The sequence below is a fragment of the Hippichthys cyanospilos genome, chromosome 11, assembly GCF_059441005.1.
Source record: "Hippichthys cyanospilos isolate Australia breed blue-spotted pipefish chromosome 11, RoL_Hcya_1.0, whole genome shotgun sequence".
Taxonomy (NCBI): domain Eukaryota; kingdom Metazoa; phylum Chordata; class Actinopteri; order Syngnathiformes; family Syngnathidae; genus Hippichthys; species Hippichthys cyanospilos.
In genome coordinates, this window is record NC_142379.1 from 14,908,256 (window position 1) to 14,932,145 (window position 23,890).

Below are 23,890 nucleotides of genomic sequence, written 5' to 3' on the forward strand. Positions count from 1 at the left end.
ATTCTGATATCCCATCCCATCCCATGGCTACTCACGTACATTCAAAATAATTTAATAATTTAAAAAATTAACATTTAAAATAATTTGTTACAATTGTGACTGCTAATTCCCCCAATATGCATTTCATGCTTTGCACATACAAGTTAGCTGCTTACTTTAAAAAGTTTATTTTCATCTTGCCATAAATGTACTGAGAAATATTAATACGTTTCATTTGGACAAGAGTTTTTTCGCATAATATTTTGGTACTGGAATTTTCTTGGAAATTACAAGGTATCTTATTCTACCTTTTTTAAAATTTGTGTTTAATCTTATTTGTTAACATAACAGCTATACAATCTAGCTTCAAAGTGTAGCAGTTTTCCACATGTTATATTTTTGGGAAACGGCATGTTCCTTGCAAATTATATCAGTGGTCGCAATATGAAGATGATAATGATGGAAAAAGTTCATAAATTTCTTGTAATATATACTTATAACACTTTATAACACTTTTCTGTTTTCTTGTTGTTTTATTTTGTTTTATTTTAACCGATGGACATAGCTTGTCTTCGACAAACAGTATAAGCCATTTGTGTATGTGCGTGTATACTGTACCTTGACTTTGAAGTGAGTAAGTGAGTTACAAAACCACTGACGCTCATACTGGATGAGCAGTTACTGCACCGGGAAAGGAACAAAAAAAAACTTTTGGATGGTAACCACTCACTTCAGCATATTTTGCTCATGTGCAACTGAAAAAATAATTTATTTTTCAGTGATACTATACCATTTAATATTTTGTTAGTCCAAGTTTCCACTTGTAAATGCCTCTATCTGCACTTATCCATCAATGTTTTACATGGACTATAGAATATGTTCAAGATGTGACATGTCATTACTTCTGATTTGTCAAATATGTACGCTTCCAATCATAGATAATATTCAATATTTATTAGATTAAAATTAATTCTGAGTTCTAAGGCATTACTAATCTTGTCTATGAAATTGCCACGCATTGACTGGAGATCAGAACATGTATTATCTTTCCAAACATAAGTCGGATATGTCTTTAAGTGTATTTTAATTGACTTTGAGCCACTTCCTAAAGCAAACAGTTGATGGTGTTTGGCTGTGCAGTCTGCCTGGTGACTGACTGGTGGCAGGGGTCAAGTTTGATTACCTTTCTCTATCTCGCTGAATTCTATGGCATGTGTGAGTGCGCGCGCGTGTGTGTGTGCACGTGTGGTCTGGATGACTGATTGAATATTCGTGTTAGAAACGTGAAAAAGTCCTCTTACATTTCACACTACAGACTGTAAAAGTTTGCCTGGCCGATAACATCTTATTAAATTGCCAGTGATTCAATAGTAATAATAAAAGCAGGCATGTCAGCGGGCAGTCCAGGGCCCCTGCTGCACCCCAACAGGGAGCAACTCCTCTCATCATATCTCCTCCAGACGGCGAGACAGAGGGGCCTCGCAATCCACCATTATGTTGCTGACGAAACTTTCCGACATGACAGCATGACATTGTAATTTCAAAGCAATGTTTGTCATTTATTTTGCATGAACTATCATTGTCAAAGCATCGAGAAAGGATAAACATGAGCATAGTAAGTGTGACCACCCTTTGTTTATTTTGTATTACTCTATGGTTCATTACGTTTATTTACTCATGACGGCATTTACTCATGACGTCATATTCATTGAATTAACCATTGTTAATGTTTTGTAAAATGACTATGAAGAAAAGATAAAGAAAAAGTTGTCATCTTGGAGCCACCAAATATTGCTTTGCTGGCCTACCTAACCCAACATCAAAACAGCAAAGAGGAGTCTCAATTTCATCATCCATAAGTAGTTATAAGGGATCACAACAATGTCTTTATAATGAATGGTGACTCTTGATTCCCCAACTCCTCCCAGTTTGTGATAGCGAGCGACCGGTTGGTTGTGTTGGTTGTGTTTCCCATGACTGCAGCTCGTAGTGTCATGATGATGGATGAGCAAGGTTTTTGGGAGCTGCCTTTTGCCCTCCTCCTCTGGGATGTCCCAGGCGCTGACAGGCACATGGATGATGCTCTGCCCGCTGGCACAAACGCAGACAACGCCATAAAAGGCCCACTTTGCTTTCCCCACCGTGGTGCAGAAAATGTCTGTGTGTCTTTCATAAACTCCTCTGTCTTTCTGACTCATTTGCAGTCCTGGAATGAAATTGTTGCAACTTGAGAGGGAAAAAAACTATCCTAAAAATTAACAATTTGTGTAATAAGATTTTTCTTTTATTTTGTGATGCTGTGATCACAATCATTGCAGATCCATGCGAGCATTGATACATAATAATACAACTTTATAATCAATAAATATATTGTAAGAATGGACAGGACAGTCAATTAAATGACTGGCATTTTAAAGCGCTTTAAATAACCCATGATCATTCGACATTCTTATTTATTGACACCTACGTTCTATTTAACTTAATAAAACACAGATTAATATGAAATGAAATTTTTTAAAACATATTTCCCTTTCAGTCCTTCTAAAATGCTTTGCTGTTAACTTTACTTAAAAAAAGTTCTTTTTCAGTCAAATGTTCATATATTTTCCGATCACAAAATCTAAGTGTAACCATGGCCAATCAGTTTTGCAATATGTTACAACTGATACGTAGATGAGTTTGTGATTGCATGAACAGTGGCAAAAAAGCCACTGACAGTACACCACAGGCATGAGAACAGGATTCAATGCTTAAATACACCAATCTGATGTGGGGCAAATGTGACTGACGCTTACCACCTGTGGTGCTGGCCCGACCGTCACACTCGACCGAAGTACACAGCAAGGACGCTGAATAATTAAGTACCTTCTGCGTATGCATACAACCTTCTGCCCCTAGCATGGGCAATTGAAGTCACTATTTCTCATCGTTAGAAAAGCCAACCAGAAGACTCTTAACAGATGTTGACATACCCTTACCAGACTACACGATTCTCTTTTGCACCATTGAGACAAAGTTATCTTCTCATTCTTCTATTAGGACAAACTTTGTACATCTAAATGCAGAGGGTGATAATGTGCAAGCAGTTTATCCATGTTAGTCACTTCTTGTTCTAGCCCCCTATCAGTGTGATCAAATGTCACGATGATCTGACGCTGATTCGACATACTGAATCGGTCCATACCCCTGCATTGGCTCTGGTGTAATGGCATTGTTTTCTTCAGATGGTGCGTACCGACGCCTAGACTCTTCCCGAGTTCTGACATTAGAATGGGCCCTAAGACATCCATTAGCTTACAATGAAAACATATGCATCTTTTGGTCATATTCTTCCAAATACCCATGTTATCAATGTATCAACCAGAAATGACTTGAAATGTGTGTTATGTTCCACATTTGTCTTTTGTCTGCTTAGGGAGTGTTTAATGTTTTGTGTGACCAGGGGTTATTTGCATCTACATCTCAGGGGGGTAAAAATTACAGGGAGTCACTTGCACAGTTTGTGAGTGACCGTGACCTACGAGATCAACATGTTTGTAAACAGGATGTCTTTGACATTGGGAAAATAGCCATGTTAACAATGACTTTTGTCAGAGTGTGGCGGTTGTGTAAGGTGGAGGGGGGGATCAAGAGTGAGAGTGGTCGGTTTGGAGGTTGGGGTGACACAAAACACTTCGTCCGACTGATAAATCAGCTGCCTCACAGTTTTCTCAGGACTACCCTTGTACTCTTGTGCCTAAATAACTTCCAGGTTAACTTTGTCACATCAGATAAGCACCAGCTAATGTGATGAAATTTATGGCAACAGTACTAATACAGTGGTTGATTGTGTGAAGCTGTTTTAAGTGCATTCAACTGTCAGCTCTTATTGTGGTGTCAGTTAGGCCTTCTAATTAGTGTCCTCAGCAGGCAGGAAGTGGGCCTGGGTTGGAGTAATCTGTCAGTGAGGCCAGTCCATCCTTGCCTTAGCGACTGTTTCCTTAGATAAACCCCGAGCGCTTTATCTAAGAGAGTCGCGACACACGGGGGGTCTGGGAAGCCCCTGGTGATTTTGTTATTACTTGATGGATCTAAATTTTACACACCGAATGAAGCTGTTTTGAATTTGTGTCCAAGAAGCATGAACGAGCATTGGGCTCGTGGTATCAGATCACTGTAGTGACAGGTGTTGATTGAGCATAGGAGGGAGGAAGCATTGTGAAGGACACTTCCTGGCAGACAGTTTTATCAGCAAGGGAGCGGAGAGGTCAGCAGGAGGGTGGATGAGGTTATCACACCCTGGTAGTCAAGTACTGAATGGTACCCTGAGACACAACATTGACTTGCTGACAAAGGTAAACGTCTCTTTCATATAAACACTAAGAGTTATAGAGACGTGGCTTGACTAACAAATCACAGAGGGGCCCTGTACCCCCCCTCAAAAAAAAAAATACACTTTGCTGTTTAGCAAGAGTTCAGCAACTCATAACATCCATTGGACGGACAAGAATTTCAGCACAATTTGCCATCAGACCCAGAGGTTAGCACTTTCGCCTTAAATTACAGAGATCCTGGGTTCAATTCCAGCTCACCCTGGCCTTCCTATGTGGAGTTTGCATGTTCACCCCATGCATGTGTGGGTCTTCTACGGGCACTGCCATCTCCTCGCACGTTCCAAAAATGTGCACGGTAGGTGTAATGGACACTCCAAGATGTGATTGTGAATGTGAATGGTTGTTTGCCTCTGTGTGTCCTGCAATGAGCTACCGACCAGTTCAGGGTGTCCCCCGCCTACTGCCTGCTGATGGCGGAATAGGCAACAGCAAGGCCAGTGACCCTAGTGACGATAAGCCACTATAGAAAATGAGTTTAATGGATGTATGCAATGCATGTACACAAGATCCTCTAAGCTAACCCACAATGACAGAGTATTTTCAACAACTCATAAAATGCATCACACAGACAACATTGTTAGGACAGGTTGGAATCAGAACTATAGCAGGGACGGGCAACTTAAATGTTGTAGGGGGCCACAATTTGCCATCAGTAGTACCGGGGGGCCACATTGGAATATGCACTTCTGAACCAGATGTGACATGCTATTTTGGATATGTACCAAATATGAGCAAAATACGTGCTCACTATATTTTACTTTCCGAAGACATTTCTCCATGCATTGCAAAACCCCTATCCTAACCCACAATGACAAACCATTTAAAGTAAAAATCAAAACAACCACGTGCTGTGATTCTTTTTTCCATAGGCAGGCACCTTTTTGCATAAAATATATAATTCCATGACAGCAAAAAACTGATGAACATTAACTTGAAGGACTCATTTTGTGCCTTTTTTTCCCTAAAACTCTATTCACTGAAATTGTGATATTATTTGGTTGAACCTCCTTAAAAATTCTTAAACCTAAAAATCGTGTAGGGCAGTGAGTCCAACTAAGAATCTGCTATCGAGTGTGTGATTGGTGGTATTACAACTTACAACTTTGGCCTTTCTACTCATGAAGTCCACCGGAGAACCAATCGGTAGGGGGGATTCTAAATCATCTGTGAGCACCTAATGTAAATAAGGAACACAGAGGGTTGAGCTGAAGTTGCAAAACACCCTTATCTTGCCGAGAGAGCAACACACATGCAAATATATAGTGTATTGCATCGCTCTCATCTTACCGAAGCCAGCGGTCGCAGATTTCTTATGAAAATATAAGTAGCACAGAAAAAGATAGCTGGATGTTTCCATTGTTTAGTTTTTAAAGTATTTTGGGGTTATAGCATACAGTACAGGAAGAGGAAAAATAGTACAATTGAAAGAAAGTGATTGGGACGTTTCAGCTTCAGTCACTCTGTCCTTACCTCTTCCCCCTCCTTTTCTCACCCCCAGCAGAGTCCAATTCCTCCACTTGAGCGCTCAGGGCTAACAGCGGGCTGATTAGTCGCACACCCCCAGCCGTGCTTCGCAGAGGACTCTGCAGCGGGACGACTTCAAATGCACCTCGCTTCGTCCACCCCAAATAAAACCTGACTGGTCCTAATGGACACGTTTTAATCTCCCTGGGTTATTTGAAGATTTATCCAGTCTGCCTCTGGCCCCAGCAGAAACAAATTCCTCCCGCTTTGTTGATTAAACCATTCCCTCTCCACATTGCTTATCATCCAACAACGAGCCTCTCTTTTTAATTAAAAGTGAGACACCACAAGTGTGCAATTAACAGCTGGTAATTATAGAGTTTTTCAGAAGTGCAACACTCCACCTTTATTTCAATTATATAATGGACAAGTGGCGTTTTGATCTCCAAATGAGTAAACTCTTGTAGTATTTGTTTAGTGGCAGATTTGGAGGGTTAATTGTTGCCTGCGTTGGCCCCCTTTGCCGATGATTGATGTGAGAGCAGAACGAGGGATATGAAAAAGTGGAACACTCCATCAGCAAATGCAAATGACACCTTCATGTTAATGAGCAGGCGATGGCCCGACCTGGCTAGTTAAGATTGTTTCGTGTGAAGAAAATACAAGCTTCCACTCTGCTGCAAACTGATTAGTGCATTTGAATATGAAAGTTTAATTAAGTGCATCTAATACAGTTTGTTTAGGAGAGTGGCACAAAACAGTTAATTGTTTGATACTTAATTTGGATGGCTTTTGATCGCTAGCCGAGCAAGGGAGAATTTGCTACACAAGTGTAGAGGCATGTGTGCCATCCCAAAGGAGGCAGAAGTCGTGGACTTCATTTAAATCCTTTAACTGATAACTGATGGAAATGGATTTAATGAGCAACGCAGCCTTTGAGTGAATAAAGCAGAACACTTGTTCAGTTTTAATTACAATTGATTTGCATCTAAGTACATGGCAGTTGCTTTAAAAGTTCTGAGTTTCTTTTGCTCAACACAGTCCATCAATATGCGACAAAGAGGAGCGCTATTGATTTTGCAAGCATGAGTGCAAAATGGCAATTATTAATTGCCTGCCATGATTTAACGTCTTTGGAGGGGGTCTGTTGTACCCTGTATTTTACTGATAGATAGTGAATGTTTCAAATGGTTCAGAAGAAGTGTTTTAAGTAGGCTGGTACAGCTGACTAGCACTTCTCAATTTTAGCCTCCAGTGAGACCAGAGTACCCTCTCGTTACATTTCGCGCTTGTTTTGTGATACTCAAACGACTCCTTTAGTAAATCGGGTGCACCAAATTAGACAACACATTAATAACGATAGAAAACTAGTTTTAAGAAATGCAAAGATAGGTAATTGTTTGTATGCAAGTTTTAATATGTAAACTTATTAGTGCCAGTCTATCTCTAAAAAATTGTGTTATATACTGTTATGCTCATAAGTTTCCATATACAGCAAGGATATGTAAATATTTCCCCGAAATAAAAACAATGCTGGTCCCTTTGGAAGTCGAATCATGGGCTTCATCCCAGGCAATTAACATACAGTATAAGTCAGTTTATCTTTTTTTTTTTTTTAAACGAGATAATATGAGATTTTATTCACTTATTTAAAAAAAAAGCTTCACTTTTTTCCCGTGGTAAAAGGCATTATAGAGTATTTAATACAACTTCTATAAGGGTTAAAAATATTTTGGGGGATCTGGAATGTGAAGCTGTACTATAATTAAAAAAAACTATAAGAGAAGGAAGAATAACTGCTTAGAACCTTCTCACATTGCAGTATTTACAGTACATTCGAAAACTGAAAAAGTGGTTTTAGATGCCTTTACCCTGCTGTCTGAAACCCAGAATACACACTAAAAGACTGCATCCCCGCGAATCCCCGCAGCCCCCCATCAGCATCCAACAGATGCTCGACAAGGAGCTTCAGATCTTACATGTGCTCTCTGTCTAATCTGGTTTGCTGTTACTGTCATGTTCCTCTCCTTCCATCATTGTCCTTTTGCATTCCCGCCCCAATCTCACTGGCATTTGGCAGCTGTCACTCTCAATATAGTTCAACCCCCACCTCACACGTATACATGCACACAAACAAGCAAACACATACCCCAACCATCATTTCATTCTTTAGTTGCACCAGAGGTCAAGAATAGAAAGCAGCCTTTCACTAGATCTACCAATTGTCATTGAATACATGCTTATTTGTCACAAATAATTGAATTTAAAAAAAGAAAACAACAATAAGGGTAAGAAAAAATTATGTGTGCGGTTTTAACAGAAGCTAATCCAAAGGCAGGTGTTTGTGCATTCGATGTTACTGGCCTCTCAGTCCCGACAAGGGCCAACAGTGCTTAAGTGCAGACTGTCATGTCGAGCCGTTTGATAGACTTACACAGGCGGAAAACAATTACCCTAAAAGGGCACAATTCTACATTATTGTCTGGTTGAATCAACTCCTAAATAGAGGGAAATTAACTTTCCTAACAAATAACATAAACAGCTTCAGTGCTCTGAGGTGGGTTTGCTTGCTCTCATTGTATGAGCATTCCCCTTCAACCATCATTAAACTCTAACCCTAACTTCCTATGTGGACTGTTCCATGAATGCTCCAGTCCGTATGCCCTGTGGTTTGGAAAGCGTCTGCCGCTTTGGACATTATTGTATGTAACAAGTTCTGTAACAAAATTAAAGTGGAATTGGTCTGATGCTGCAGTCACCCTTGCGAAGTGAAGCAAACAGACTTCAGAGTAGGAAAGCAACGTTTAGACAAAGTCTATTCGCTTCCACAAATATTAAATCAAGGATGTCAGGTTGGTACTTGGAGGCCAGCTTGTCGCCTTAAAAATAGTTTTCTCTTCCAAGTTTGTCTTTACCATGCACAGATCCCATTTTTGATTGAATTCAGCGACTTTTTTTTTTTTTTGTAAATGGAATAGCAGATCTGCTGTTTTGAATCTGTTGGGAGTTCTGCATAACCTCAAAAGTCATGGTGCAAGTTGGAGGTTTGTGGTTACTTGTGGTATATTGTGCATGTTAAACAATACTGCCATTGCTAACCGCTGACCTTCCATTGCACTGCAATGTCAGAAATAGGCCCATAGTCATTTCCATCCTTCAATGTACAGGAGAATCTAGAATCATGTGTCCTAAAGGGTTAGAGGTAGGGTTCAAGATAACAGTTGGTTTAAAATCTTGGATTAGACAAAAATAATAATAACATATTGAATTTATATAGTGCTTTGTCTTTTGCAATCACACACTCAAAGCACTCACAGGACATGCATTATTCATGTACTCAGACATTCACACACTGGTGGCGGTAAGCTACATAAGTAGCCGCCACTGCCCTGAGGCAGTTTGACAGGCGAGGCTGTCAGTGTATGTACAGCCCCTGACGCTACCATCAAACATTCCCACCAGAACATACACCAATGAGAGTGGTCCTGCAGCCAAGGTGTGAAGTGTCTTGCCCAAGGACACAACCACACATACGGGAATCGAACAGCTGACTGGATGACCTGCCTTACCTCCTGAACCATGGCCAGGAACACACACATATAGTATCTTTTCATTATTTTATATATAAAATGCTGATTGTAGAATAGAAGAGAATAGAAAAGAATACCTTTATCATCATTGTATGGCAGGTAGACTTCAAAATTGAAGCACTGCACCGATTGATGCATATTTCATACTTTTTAAAGAAATTTAAAGGTAATTAGGTGAACAAAATGTGAATAGTTAAATGATTTAGACTACCATTTTTAAGTTGTGCACCTTTTGCCCACAAAACAGCTTTGCACATCTTGATATTTTCTAAGTCATTTTTATGATGTTGCTGATGCTTTATGAATGACTTTTATTTGATAGCTGAGACAATAGTTTGATTTTCTTTTTTTTTTACCTTTTGAATTTGAGGCCATTTGAATTTGAATTGTTTTCTAAATTTTATACTTGTATATGTTTTCACATATCACACCATATATTCATATCATCAGTACAAATACTGTGAAGCTACATCTTTTAAACATATATCACTTTTGTACTGGGAGTGAGAACATATCCAAACAAAAAAATGTAAATACCTGTTTGGATAGCTCCTCATTGACAGGACATTGCGGCCTAAGGTATGAAGATGTACTTATCATCGTCGGGTAGATGAATTTGATAAAATTGAAATAGATTAGAATCGAAATGATGCAAAATAGCATTTGAAAGATGGATAAACTCGGCAACCTGTGTTAAAGTTTGCCATAAACAATGCCTTACTTAGGAAAAGAATGTGTGCGTGAGCGTGGGTGCGTGTGTGTCAGAGTGATGAGTCTGAGTTTGTCAGATGCCTCAGTTTGGACTTTAAGGCCATTTGTCATTGGTGGGATTCATTACATGTGTCCTTAACCCCCCACAGCTGGGCAGTGTGATCAGCACTGACCTCCCGTGACAGCCACAGCACCTTCATTATGTCTCAGCAGCCACCCTGTCACTACAGAGACTATCTAACTGTCTGGGTGACACCCTTGGGTGGGACTCCAATCCCTCATCTGGAAGCCTGCCTTCATCCAGGCCCGTAACTGTATGCGTTTGTGTGGGTATTTTATGGTAGTGTGTTTCCATAGCCATGACTCTGTTCTTTAAACCTTTTGCCTTTATATCAAAACATCAATTCCAAAACCTTTCCCGTATAATGCAGTCTGGTACACGAGGCCTTTGTTTTCTTTTGACTGTGGCACTTTTTCCATTAATAATAATTCCAGGCAAAGAATTTTAGCTTGAATTGATGGAATTGTTTCTTAGTCAGAACATATTTTAGTATTCATTCATACTCCTTATAATTACATTTGCTTTCCCAATGGTATCATTTGAGATAACACACACTGTTATGTTATTACGACCCCTCCCCTTATTTTTTAATCAGCAATTATTCAATTATGTCCCATTAGTTGGAGGGGGTGTTGCCAGCATTGCCGCCCTGGGCATTTAGCCCCTGCTCTCTGTTAGGGGTGGACCCAGAGGGCCCTGTGCAACGCCTGTGATTAGTGTTGCTTCTGCAGAGAGGTGACAGAACCCCTCTTCAAATATTTTGTCTTCATTTTACAGCTTTGAGATGCAATTATGGAGCAGCAGTTCATTACGGCAGCACGCAGCGCTTCATGTTTTATGCATGCCGCCTCATTTAGGCCTTTATTAACGAGCAGCTCTGACCAGGCTGCCTACGACGACACCGAGGCTGCAGAGCGGCCCGCGTGTGTGTTTGGAGGGGAGCCGTGTTTGGGAGGCAAATGAATAAAAAGGAGTGGAAAATAGAGAAATGAGGTTGAGGTTAAATGGAAAATAAAATCTAAACAAAAGACGGGATTTCAAATATGAGGCAGGGTGTGGGTGGTCAGTGAAGTGGTCACTTCACCCGCTCAGCCCTTTTCATCCAAGCAGCCAGCCCAGAACGTGGCTCCATAGCCAAGCAGTCTGGCTCACTGTTAAAGGAGTAGATTGTCGGGGTAAGGGCCAGGCGGGGTGACTAAATGCACCTCCCTCAGCAGAAGAAACTCCATCTGCATCCAACATTGAGACAGATGAGGCCAATTTGGCTCCTTAAATTTCTGCGTTGTGATGGATGTGGAGTGGCTGCACACAGAAAAAGGTTTGTGGAAGGGTGCGTGGGGAAAAAGAGAGAGGGCGGAGACAGGTGAGAAAGATGGGGGCACTCAGATCGAATGAGAAGAATAAGAGAAGGAAAAATGCTGAAAGCTGAATGCTTAAAATCACGTTTCTTTTCCTCTTGAAGCTAAAATTCTGTAGCGCCTGATTATGTGATTCAACATTTCTTACGGTAGTACACATTTAGCTTTATGTAGCATACGCCTTTCTGTTTGCCCTTGCAGATTTCTATTGCCTCAAATCAAAGTCTAATGTGCCCTACAGCCAGAAATTTGTGCTGCCAACAATTGTCTTGGATGGAAAAGTTGTAGAGGGCACACTGCCAAGGTCATAATTTGCTTTGCTGAATGCCTACTCTAGCGTTCAATGCACAGACAAGACTTGTTGTGTACTTATAGGACTTAAAGTGTGTTTGATTTGCTTCAGTTGAGCATGTCAAAGGTCTATATAAGGCAAATATACATCGCCTGGTTGTATCTTTCACATACCCCTGGGCCAGCCTGCGAGAGTCAGCGTTTATTTGGCTCCCACTCAAATATAGTGTTTGTAACAGTACTGGGTATGATACTCATTATGAATCACTCTGGAAGAAGTTATAATGTAAAAGAAGAAAGGAAAAAAAAGGTCAGGGCAACAAACTAATTCAACAAAATAAGTTGTGCTAATGTAAAAAAATAACCTTTCTGTGTATCATCAAAGAAATTAGAGTCTAAAGCACAAAATGTCCCTTTTTTAAATCTGATTTGCATTACTGGATTGCATTACTCGATTTAGCCTGATATCTAATTTAGTTACTTCAATATATGTTACTGTTTTACCTAAAAAAAATCGGGATGCGTTTTTATTTGTGCACTTTCTCATACATCCAATGTAATTCAAAGGAAAGTTGTATGTTCATTTGCATAGCATTAACCCTTACAATGGAAAACAATTGCTTACTTGGGCTAAATACAACAAATACTCTGCAGGACGCCCCTTGGCATTCATTGTGATTGACTGTACATTTTGACTTAATGTTGCACTTTAGGATTGTCTCGTCTTGCGCACCTCCACTTAGACATTTTTACCAGGCAAGCAGACCCACAAAACAGACTTCTAATCTGTGCCACTGAGCCAAACCCCCTTTGATAGGATCTTCCATCCTCAGGCCCACATAAATATTTTATCAAGTATAATGGAAATTGTCAAATCAGTCTAATTGTGTAATGTATTATGAAGGCATCAAAGGTAAACAAAGCACATATGCTATCATTTCTTTTAACGACTGGGCCCAGCTGGGGAGGGCTGAGGCTGGTGCTTTGGTACCCAGGGGGCCCTTCCGAGGGGGGGCTGTCGGTAACCACTCTGAATATATGTCCCTCTTTGCTCTGCCTGAACCTGCTCCACTCACATTTCATCGAAGGAATCAATTTCTCAAATGCGCACAACTGTGAGCCATAATTATATTAGGGCTTCATGGCATTCGGCCATGGCATGGGAGTGATAGAGGGTGGGACTGAAGCAAGATGGGGGGTGGGGGGGGGATTATATTATATTTGTAACATAACAGTGTAATAGGTGCAAGTGTTTGAACAAAGTTGCAAACTATTTCTTTTTTTGCCCCTTGGTAAAGAGGTGTTGGATGATAAATCACACACACATACACGGAACACACACACACACACAGGCACACACACACACACACACACGTACAAAAATCAATAACAGTGGTAACCATTAGAAAACCAAAGTTATATATTAAAGAAATAAATGTACTACTATAATTATTTGAATCACACTGCAAACGCTTCCCTCAAATAAGCAACACATGAGGAAATAGTACTATTGTTCTTGGGCTTTGTGACAAAATAAATGCCCTCACTCGGTTCCTTTATCTCCAGCTTTTTCATCTTATCGTCATCTATGTCCTGGTGGTCAGTGTATGATTTGGAAAGTCTTACTTCTCTGCACAAGCTCATGAATACCATTCATTCAGCTCTTGTTTTTCTGTTCGCTTTCAAATGGACAGTCTTGAGTTAGTGTCCAACTGGGATATTGTCTCATTAAAACAACCATTGCGATTATTTGGCAAAATGCCTCACTTTAGACCCATATATGTTTGCAGGAAGTAAATGAAGAAGTCAGGGATGTCATCTGTGGCTTCTTGTCTTTGCATAGTGGCTATTGATTGTGGCTCAAGGGTGGAAGTTTTGTGTTGCATTTCCATCTGTGTATTTATCAAGATCCCATTTGTTTGCATTTCATTAAAAATAAATGCACTTTGTTAATCTTTCATATTGATTATCTCACTGGCTTAGTCACTCCAAAGCGCTGAAATTAAATTCTAATAATTCTTTAGTGCAAACACACATTCTTGTCCCTCTCTCCTCGATGCATCTTCTCCGCCACCGCTTGTCCAAACATATGTCTTTATCAAGTGACTGTTGTCAGACATTAGATAATTAATAGGCCATTTGTCAGCCCTGTGAGAAACATGTTAAAATCCCCTGAACAGCTCCCCAGATAAATCCCGGCATGGACACAGGCGCCTTTGTTGTGTCAGCTTGCCATCGGAGCTGCAGATTTACTATTAAAGGACCCTCATTATTAATCACAACTAATGCTAATTAATTAGGTGTCAGTGTGTGCACTGAGGGACCCGCTCGGAGTTTCAGTTTGTTGTGAGACGTTAATTGCTTACTGGGCTCTTAATGAAGTGTTTTCCATTTGGAGTAGTAGTCGACTCATTCCGAGCTGAAAAAACAAACAGACAACGTTCATTAATTTAGATGGTGATATTCACTTGTTACTCTGAGTGGGCATGTGTGTGCATGTTGCGTATGCATACTTCACAGAAGGTGAAAATCAGTTTTTCCACGTTGCTTTTTGAGAAGCAAATAGTGCTGGTGGTTTTACTGCTTATTAAAATGTTTCAAGAAACTGTATGGGGAATAACATTTGATCATTTAATTGATTTGTAAACAAACGTGTGGGGCCATATATTTACAAAGTAGGTGAAGGTAAAGACAGCTGAATAAACCTGTTCCACCCGTACATATGGTTTCCTCCAAGTCACCCCAATGGACCTACAAACCTAAAGACTGTCCAACATGGCCCCCATTAAGCACAAAGAGAGTGTTAATTAGGAAGCTTATTGCCTCTCCTGAGGGCAAGCAGGCTCGAAACATTCTCCCCTCTACCCTGCTGAGGGAATGAAGGCACAAAGTGATCCACCGTAATTAACAGCGCTTCGTAAATGAACAGCAGCTCCTTTCTGATAGGGGCTCACTGGAATTGTTTTTACCTTGTTTTGGATTTAACCACTTTGAGGTGTACCCATTTCCTTGTCTGTTTATATACTGTAGCCACTGGCCATTTGACAGATAATATTTTGGATTTTTCACTCAAAAAAAAGTCATGTCTTGTCTACACTTTCTTGCAAATGGGCAATAAATAGCTCTGTTTTGCCCTATTGGCTTTATGTGGCCAGGCTTTTTTTTTTTTCTCATCAAAACCGAATGTTTCAAAACCTCCATGCAAAGTGGGGATTTGCCCAAGCCTCCAGTTTCGTAGTTGCGTGTAACCAGCTTACACGGTGATTTGCGTCATCGAGCCACTCTTTTTTTCCCCACCAAAGACGTCAGAGGCGAAAGTTCTTTCTGATTGGACACGTCAGAGGTGAAAGTTCTTTCTGATTGGACAGAATTTGGTGACGCTAGTGCCGCCTAGCGACTTGGCATGCTTGAAAGTGAACGAAACATCACTTGCTGGATTCGTATGGACATGGCTTCTTTAAATAAACAAACGACATCAATGAGGTAGAGACTATGCGGATTAAAATAAGACAGTTACAAGACAGTTACTACCGGACTTAATAAACGAGTCAAATGGAATACCGTTCTGTGTTTTCTACCCAGTGAACTCTTGATTGAATCAGTAGGAGACATAACACATTTCTACTCCGTTTTAGTATTATTCCTAGATATGAACAAGGATGTATGTTCAGTCCGCCTGCTTCTTGTATTGAAAATAAAGTTGTAAGAACCTCAGCTAACATGCTGCTGTTTGTTACAACAGGCACTTGACCAGCCAACTGACGTCCCCTTTCTATACGTCATCCCATTACGTTAATTATTGTACGTAAGAATATGGGCGATATAAAAATGCATACATGTACATCAAAACTCGGCTTATGGCAGACAGATCAATCTTCCTTGAATATTGTCAAATAGAAAAAAGAAATGAATATTTTTTTAAGTTAGCACTTTTAGGCTGCACCCATACTTTTGACCTTCATTTTTTTCAAAGTGTGTCTTATATTTGGAGAATTACAGTATGTCCTCTTGAATTTCAGTGGGTACAAAATGCCTCATTTTTGAACCTGTCTTGAAGGAAATGTGTGCACTGGTTTTAAAATTAAAACTGCTCAATGGTGTCTTAATAACATGTATATTGTATGTCTCTTCAAATTACCCCAAGGATCAAGAATTTTTTTCCTGTTTCCTTTCATGTAAACAACAAGCCATTTCTTGAACCAGCAAGTTCATGCAGCAGTAATCCCATCTCACATATTATCTTGCCTATAGTGAGTCCGCCTTTCAAAATATTCAGTGGGATGGATCTGAACGTCGCCTCCCAGCCAGTGTTTAGCTCTCCCCTCTTGTATCTTGCTTCTGCCCTCTGGAAAACACGTTGCGGTGAAGACAATGATCACATTTTTGAGGTTCCGCTTACCTTATGGTACCTGACATAATTTTCCAGCCGATGTTTCAAAAAAAATTCCTTCAATATGGAACTGTGTCCATCCAGCCTTGCTGAAAACTCAGTAGTAGGGAATTTCCCTGTGGATTTGATGTTAATAGCCCAAAAGTGATTAATGTCTCAGTCACAGACACAGTTTTAGAAAGTTTCTTTTCATCTTTTTTTTCATTAAGACAAATGTCCATCCCAAGGTAATTGCCTATACTTGGCTAATTATATATCCACCTCTGCCTTTCACATTGAGACATTTTTCCAGGCATAGATATAATTAAGTAGTCAAATACATGATGGGGGTACAGATACAAATTTATGATTCTGACTGATGGAGGGGGTAATGCGTGAAAATGTTTGCAAGAAGCATGCCTCCTTGCAGTTGTCTTTATTCACAGGAAACAAACGATATTTACAAATGAACATGAAGGTCCGTCCTTGTAGGTCAATGAGTTCATGTCCATATTTCATGATCCTAGACCCCATCAGTCAATGGCTAAGCCAGTATTCTTTTCAGGTCAGATGGTATGTGTGAAGTAGAGTTTTATATTCAGTGGTTGCACATTCGTTTATCTTATGTCTCAGTGTCAACGATGGCATCATCAATAATAGACTAAAATGTCATTAAAAATGTATGTTAGTGTAATTAAAAACTCTCTCACCTCTTTCACTTTATTTCTATTCATTACCAGCTTGCTGATAAAAAAAAAAGAAAAAGTAAATATTCTGAAATCATGACAGTTCCAAAATGATAAAAAGTACAGGAGTGCAACATAAGTGATGACGGTAGATAAAAGATTCAGAAAATGTGAAGGTGAGCGCAACAAAGGACAGTGCTGAAAATGGTGGGGGTGGCCCAGGTCCACAGGTAGGTTATTTCGCTCTGTAAACATATGTATCCATTTGTCCCCTGGGTGCGTCCCGTTGGCAGCGGCTGGGTTACACCTCCATTAGGGGCTTTGTCACAGTGATTAATAGCTTTTTCTATCATCTTTAATTCACTCCCTGATGATGGCAGCCATGCTCGCGGCTCGGCATAATCGTGTGATCTATGAGTGCGCCCAACACCTTGTGGCAGAGGTGAAAATCATTCCACCCAAGCAGATAGAAAGTCTGTGAATAACGGTTTGCCTTCTTAATAGAAATGAATGAATTTTCCATCAAATGCAAATATTTCACTATATTACCTAAAACATGATAAGAATCTAGGTATTTTTTAAAGTGTTGTTTACAGGGCATTGATTGACATGCTGGGACTTTCTGGCATATGTACAAAATATTGCATTTGTAAATTATAAATATAGGGCTGTCAAAAATAGGGCATTAATTTTGAGATTAATTTCAATTTTATAATGTGTTAAATAAACAAACCAATAAATTCAGTTTATTTTATTTCCTGTGGAAGCTTAACTCAGCTAACTTTGCATCAAAACTTAGGAGAGTCAAAAGCACACTTTGATAAAGTATATTTTTACTTTGAAAAGTTGCTCGATGCTCATTGGAAAAATTAAAAATATGTGCTCTTTGTAAAGCCAAATTCAAACACTGTATTAAATAAAATGTTTGGCTACGATCCCAGAGCAAACAACATTGTTTGAGTTACCTCCGCAGGGACTATCAGAAAAAATATTTAAAAAAATGCCTGTAAGGATGAGTCATATTTGCATGGACTGTTCAACAATTGCACTTTACAGGAAAATCATACAATGATCAAGGAAAGCTTTTGCAACAGTTTTTGAAGTGCGATATTTTGTACTTGATGAAGCTGCGTTAACTTCAGGATGCTGCTCATGTAAAAATCTAGTACAAGCTTAGTAGAAATAGTTGTTGAAAATGCTTTTGAGAATCTTTGATCATTTAACAGCACTAAGTAAATTATGTAAATGTCCACATGTATCTATATTTTTTATTATATTGTATTTGTCACCTTTATACATTGTACTGTCATGACCGTCAGTCTCAGGACTCAGATAGTAGATTCTGACTGGTACTGATCGGTGAAAAACCCACACTGCACGCAACGCAACGCAACGCACACACTGATGTGATCATCTAGGCAAGATTTGACCACAATTAAGTGTCTTAACTCTTTGCCTCATCAATCATCTGCACATGGAACCCCATTTTTTTAAAACCCTCTGTCTAAAGTATTTGCTCCCAGCTAATGTTTACCTTACATATATACACATCAATGTTTATAAGTCAAAATGCTTTGGTTGAGTCCAGCGGACCAGGGAAATTTCTGGTCTAAATCAAATCTAAACTAGGAGACCAAGATTGGAAGGGAAATGTCAAGGGAGGAACAGCAAGGGAGGGATACAGTTACCTATAAAAGCTCTTGCCCCCCCAACCATATGGTAAGCTTCACGTAACCTTGTTACACACGGTGTGTTGAAAATCATTAGGCTGACTCCTTGAGACCCATAAGGTTTCATGCTGGAGCTAAGCACCACAATCTTTAATGGGCTTTCTTTTTCAAACAAGCTTGGCCCACATTAAATGTGCTGAGCACATTACCTTTACAAATATGTTGGTTTAGCCTTGCTATCTTCAACCATTTCCTAAACATCATGTACACAAGTTCACCAGCGGAGCTATGTCTGTATGTCAGCACAAGACTTATTAAAAGTGGGATATTTTGTTCAGGTATTCAGTTGGGATTTCTCAGTTGAGGTCAAAACCACTTGTGGCAGATCACAGTGATCTTTCCAGTCATTCAGAAAAACACTTGCTTCATGGTTGGTGAACAAGTAATGCATTTGTATCTGTGTGCGGATTAAAGGTTCCATGGCTTACCACACTGTGAGGGACACATCAGCAGTCGTTGTGGAATGTTCCCGAGCTCAGAGATGGGTTGCTGAGCCTCATTAGCAGAGCCCCTTCACTCTGCAGCCTGTCAGCCCGCGTTAGGCGCAGGTCGCCACAGATGCACGCCAGGGAGTGACAGCGTCCTGTGGATCATTTCCGTATTTGAGTGTCTCCTTCTTTCACTCAGGAACACTTTCTTCATTAGAAATTGTCAAAATTTGTCATCTGTTTGCCAGTGATTTCTGACTATCACTTAATCTGTATCAATTTTTCTTATTTAGTCCTTAAAACTTCAACGAAAAGTGGAATTTCAATTATACTCATAACCACTCATTGTAAAGAGGATTTGAGAAGAATTATTTCAATTGGATGATCAAATTAACCACTCGATGTAGGGTTTGTAAATCTTCCTAAAAAAGTATTAGACTGTACAAACAGTTAGAGAATGTGTATTTCTGATTCCATCAGGAATGCATTTATGAACCCTTGCTCTAATGGTGCCAAAACACTTTAATCACATTGGAGAAGATCTTTGTCTAGGACATGCTGCACTTCTTATATGTGATGCTTGAAACTTTTCATTCACCTTTCAAACTAGGAGAGGTGAGTAGAATAGCCAAAAACTGAGTGCTGTTACTTTGGAATGATTGGACAAGAGTAAGTAAAAAGTAGTTCTCCAAAGCACAAGTAAATAATTGAAACAAATATTCATCTATTGAGCAACTGGTGAAAGGTTTGGAGGTTTGTTTGTCTTGTCATGACAAAAATAATCAAAAATATGTATGTGTATATTTAGCATTTGTCCAAAATACACTTCATAATGAAAACAAAGACAATCTTTGTAATGTAACAAAAGTAATCAAAATACAACAGAATGATTTTTTTTTTTTTGCATCCTTTGTAGGAATTTTATGAATGAAGGGGATTTTCTGCTTTGTGTGGGATTATACTAAAGCAGTACCTAACCTACCTAACAGGGCGAATGTCAGTGGTTATACAGGGAATATAATTGGTAAAAATAGTTACTACCACACCAGTATAGTGGCATATTGTGTCATGTAGACATTTCAAACAACAATACATACAAAGTGTCCAACAAAAGAGACATTTGTATTGTTCATAAAAAAAAGCGTCAAAATGTTCCTTCACACCCAAGTACATTAGAGTCCGCATGTATTTGCAAAACGATTTTTTTCATGTATTTTTTCTTGCCACAAACAAGATTGAACAAGATTCCTTTGTGACAAGAAAAATACAAAATTAATCTTTCCTGAATGCCTGTCAACTCTTTACTGAACACGAGCACTGATGAAAACCCAACTTGCTCAGTAGTTATGCCCCAACAGTTTTGCAAACATTTGGACAAATGTTGCAAAGTGTCTCTAAGCATCTCACTAAGATCAACCTGCAAAGATTGTGAATGATCATGAATGTGACTGCCAGGCTCTTGGCTATCCAAGTCAGAGGTCTTGCAGACCACCCACGTAGATCACAGAAGCAATAATGTAATAACCGTTTAAAATAATAATAGAAATAAAAGAACAGAACTTAACGCAGCTGAATATAATTGAGTAAAAGTAACATTTTTTTTCATACAATTTACATTGTAACCACTACACAATAAAAAGTATGGTGCATCAAAACTACTCTGGCAGTACAATTTATGTCAAAAGTTACTTTTGTACATGTAACAGAAGATTTAAGACATAAATACCCATTTCTGGTTACCAGAATCAGTAACCAAATCTATTGTGGCTGTGTCTGTCACCGTCATTGTTTTTTCTTCTCTTTGGGTCTTTTGTGAAACGTTAGACACATTTTGAATTATGTTAATTATAGCTTATGGTTTTTTGTGGTAAATGGTAAGTGCTTACATGATAAGACACATAATTTATACATACATTTTATATATATATATATATATATATTAGGGGCGTGCCAAAAAATCAGCAGTAGTCAGAATCCGAATTCTCAGTTACAAAGATTTAAATCGATTGAATAGATCCTTAAATTTGAGGTGCACTTTGCCATGACATCACCACATTCTGGGAAGTCAAGCCGGAACACAAGACGCACAACAACAAACAATGGAGGAAATTCAACCACTCTGTCGTCATTGAAAGCAATCTTGTCACGTTTAGCAAATTTGTGAGGCGCACAAAAGCCACACGGCCATGAATGAGAGTGCAACGTGCAACATAGTTTGACCGTCGCGGATAAGATGATGTGTAAGCAAGATGTGCAAGCTAAAACGTTTATTTTCTTATCATGTTTGTCATAAATGTACTGAAAAAATTTGTATTTTTCATTTGGACAATGTATCTTATTTTACGCTTGAAAAAAATGTTCATCTTATTTTGTACTATACAAGCGATACAATTTATGGCTAGTGTCAAAGAGTTTCAGCTAATTTTGTGGGAAAAAGCATGTTCCTTGCAAATCAAAACTTAAATTAAAAAAAAAAGACTCCTTTTCTCCCTGCAGACTGAAATAGGATGATGATTGTTTGCATATCTATAGATTAATTGAATTGAATCATATCATTTTGAATTGAATATCATTTTAAATAGAAAATCGATTATGAAACAAATCGGGGACCCCAAAACCGAAAACGAATGCTGAGCCAGTCAAAGATTCCCATCACAAATCGAGTGAAGCTCACTGTGAGTTCAGAGGTCATTCTCTATGTCCTGTTTCACTATGTTCACAATTAACCCCAGTACACTTCCTTCTGTTTTCACTGTATGACAAAGATCAAGTTCAGGAAAAGGAAATATAAAACAGCCAGAACAGTACAATGCCGAGTTACTTCTGCTCACTCGCCCTGGCGTCACCCCATCTCAGTGCCATAAACACTTGATCCTGTTTCTTACATTCCTTGTGTATTTGTGTTCAAATTTTGAACTTCACATCGAAGGACACTATTCAAGGTTTAACTTTGGAACATATACACAGCGTAGTCAGGGTAAATTCAGATAAAGAAAGATAAGCATTCACATTAAGACGGTGTTCCATAAGGTGGAACTCTGTTGTACTGTATAAATAACTCAAAGGCTACAATTCAATCCAAGTCAACACACCTAAATATTTTGCTGGTCACTGCCATTACAGCAATTGTGTTTGTGTTTCATTTGAACAGATGATGGCGATGACAAGTATGCCCATCACCCTTCTGACATCTTGGATGATGCTTGTGGCTCAGATGCTGACCCCGTACGATCCTCGGGCCCGGCAGATGTCCCAACTTCTCCGTCATTGTCTGAAGATGAAGCCTCACCTCATGGACAGGCGCCTATCCAACATCAGCAACAACAACAAACAAGCATATGTTTAAGCCAAGAAAACTCTGCCATTCCCCTGGACTTTGAATTGCAACAGTCAGCTGTTCTAAATGGTGCTCTGGGCATCTGGAGTCGCAGGAACATTTACATTGGCGAACGCTTTGGACCATACCTCGGCGAGCGAACGCCTTCACTCAGAGACCCCAATCAAGGCTGGCAGGTAGGAAAAAAAGGAAGCATACATGTATAGGTAGACAATATGTTGGATGAAAACCATCAATAATCTAGTGAATTTTTCTTTGAGGAAAGTGTCTTTCATGGCTCACATGGAGTTGAATGAATTTAGAGGGTTGTGATTGTTTAATCTTTGTTTTATGCAGTCCAAGTCATATCGTTTTTGACAAGTAAGACAGATCTTTTGTTGGTGCTCTGACATCAGTTGTTGTCTTATTTTCTACCATGTTACCATGTTCAAATTTAGCCCTGTGCGCTACAAGACGGTTATTTGTGATTCACGTTTACCGGTGCAGTGTCTGATTGAAACCATTTTAAGTATAGAAGCGGAGGTTGTGCTCTTAGCTCAATTAAAATGAAACACCATAAATCCATGTTAGGGACGCAGTGAGGCCATTGGCAAATCACGTATTGGTCAGACAAAAGAGAAAATCAAAGGTTGGGTCACAGGACAAGGTCAGAGGTTAGATGTGGTGTTTCAGTGTCGGTTTAGTTTTACGGAGATGCAGTAAGGAGAAAAATCTATCTATCTATCTATCTATCTATCTATCTATCTATCTATCTATCTATCTATCTATCTATCTATCTATCTATCTATGGTCTTCTCTTGTCCTTTCAGATTTTCATTTTTTGTCATTTTATATATATATATATATATATATATATATGGTCTGGAGTTGCAACACACCTATAGTCACATTCAGTTATGATTTCCACTTTATCAACAGGTCAAGACTGATAATATAATGCAGGGTTCTCGGATTCTCACAGTTGAAAAAGGTGGCCAACTCAAGTTGTAACCACTGTTACCAGCAGGGCTTTTTCATCCTCCTCTGATAGTGGTGATGTGGTACCTGGGGGGTGTCCATCGTTGTCTCCACCTGGGCTCGGCATGATTTGCCATTGATGTACAGTAGTTATGTATGGATTAATCAAGACTTGAAAAAAGCAGTTTGGGAGTTACATTTTGGACTTTGCACCTTATGTAAACACATAGAATCCTAAAACTGAGAATAAAGAGCCCGCTGAGACTCCCAAATCGATTTTGAAAGACAGTCTAGTTATGTTCAAAAGTGCCAGGTTTAGTCTGACTTCCAGGAGAAAATGCGACCAACACGTTTTACAAGCCTTTAAAGGTAAATGGATAAATCCCTCCCATATTATGCATCCCCAAAAACAGTGTTCGTTGTTGCCGCATGTGTTACAGTAGAACTCTTCTACAACAAAATCATGTTTGCAGCCAGAACGGGACTTCTCACTATAGCAAATCTATGGCTGGGAAATGAATATAAAAAATATGTATAATCTGTCTGGAGTTAAAAA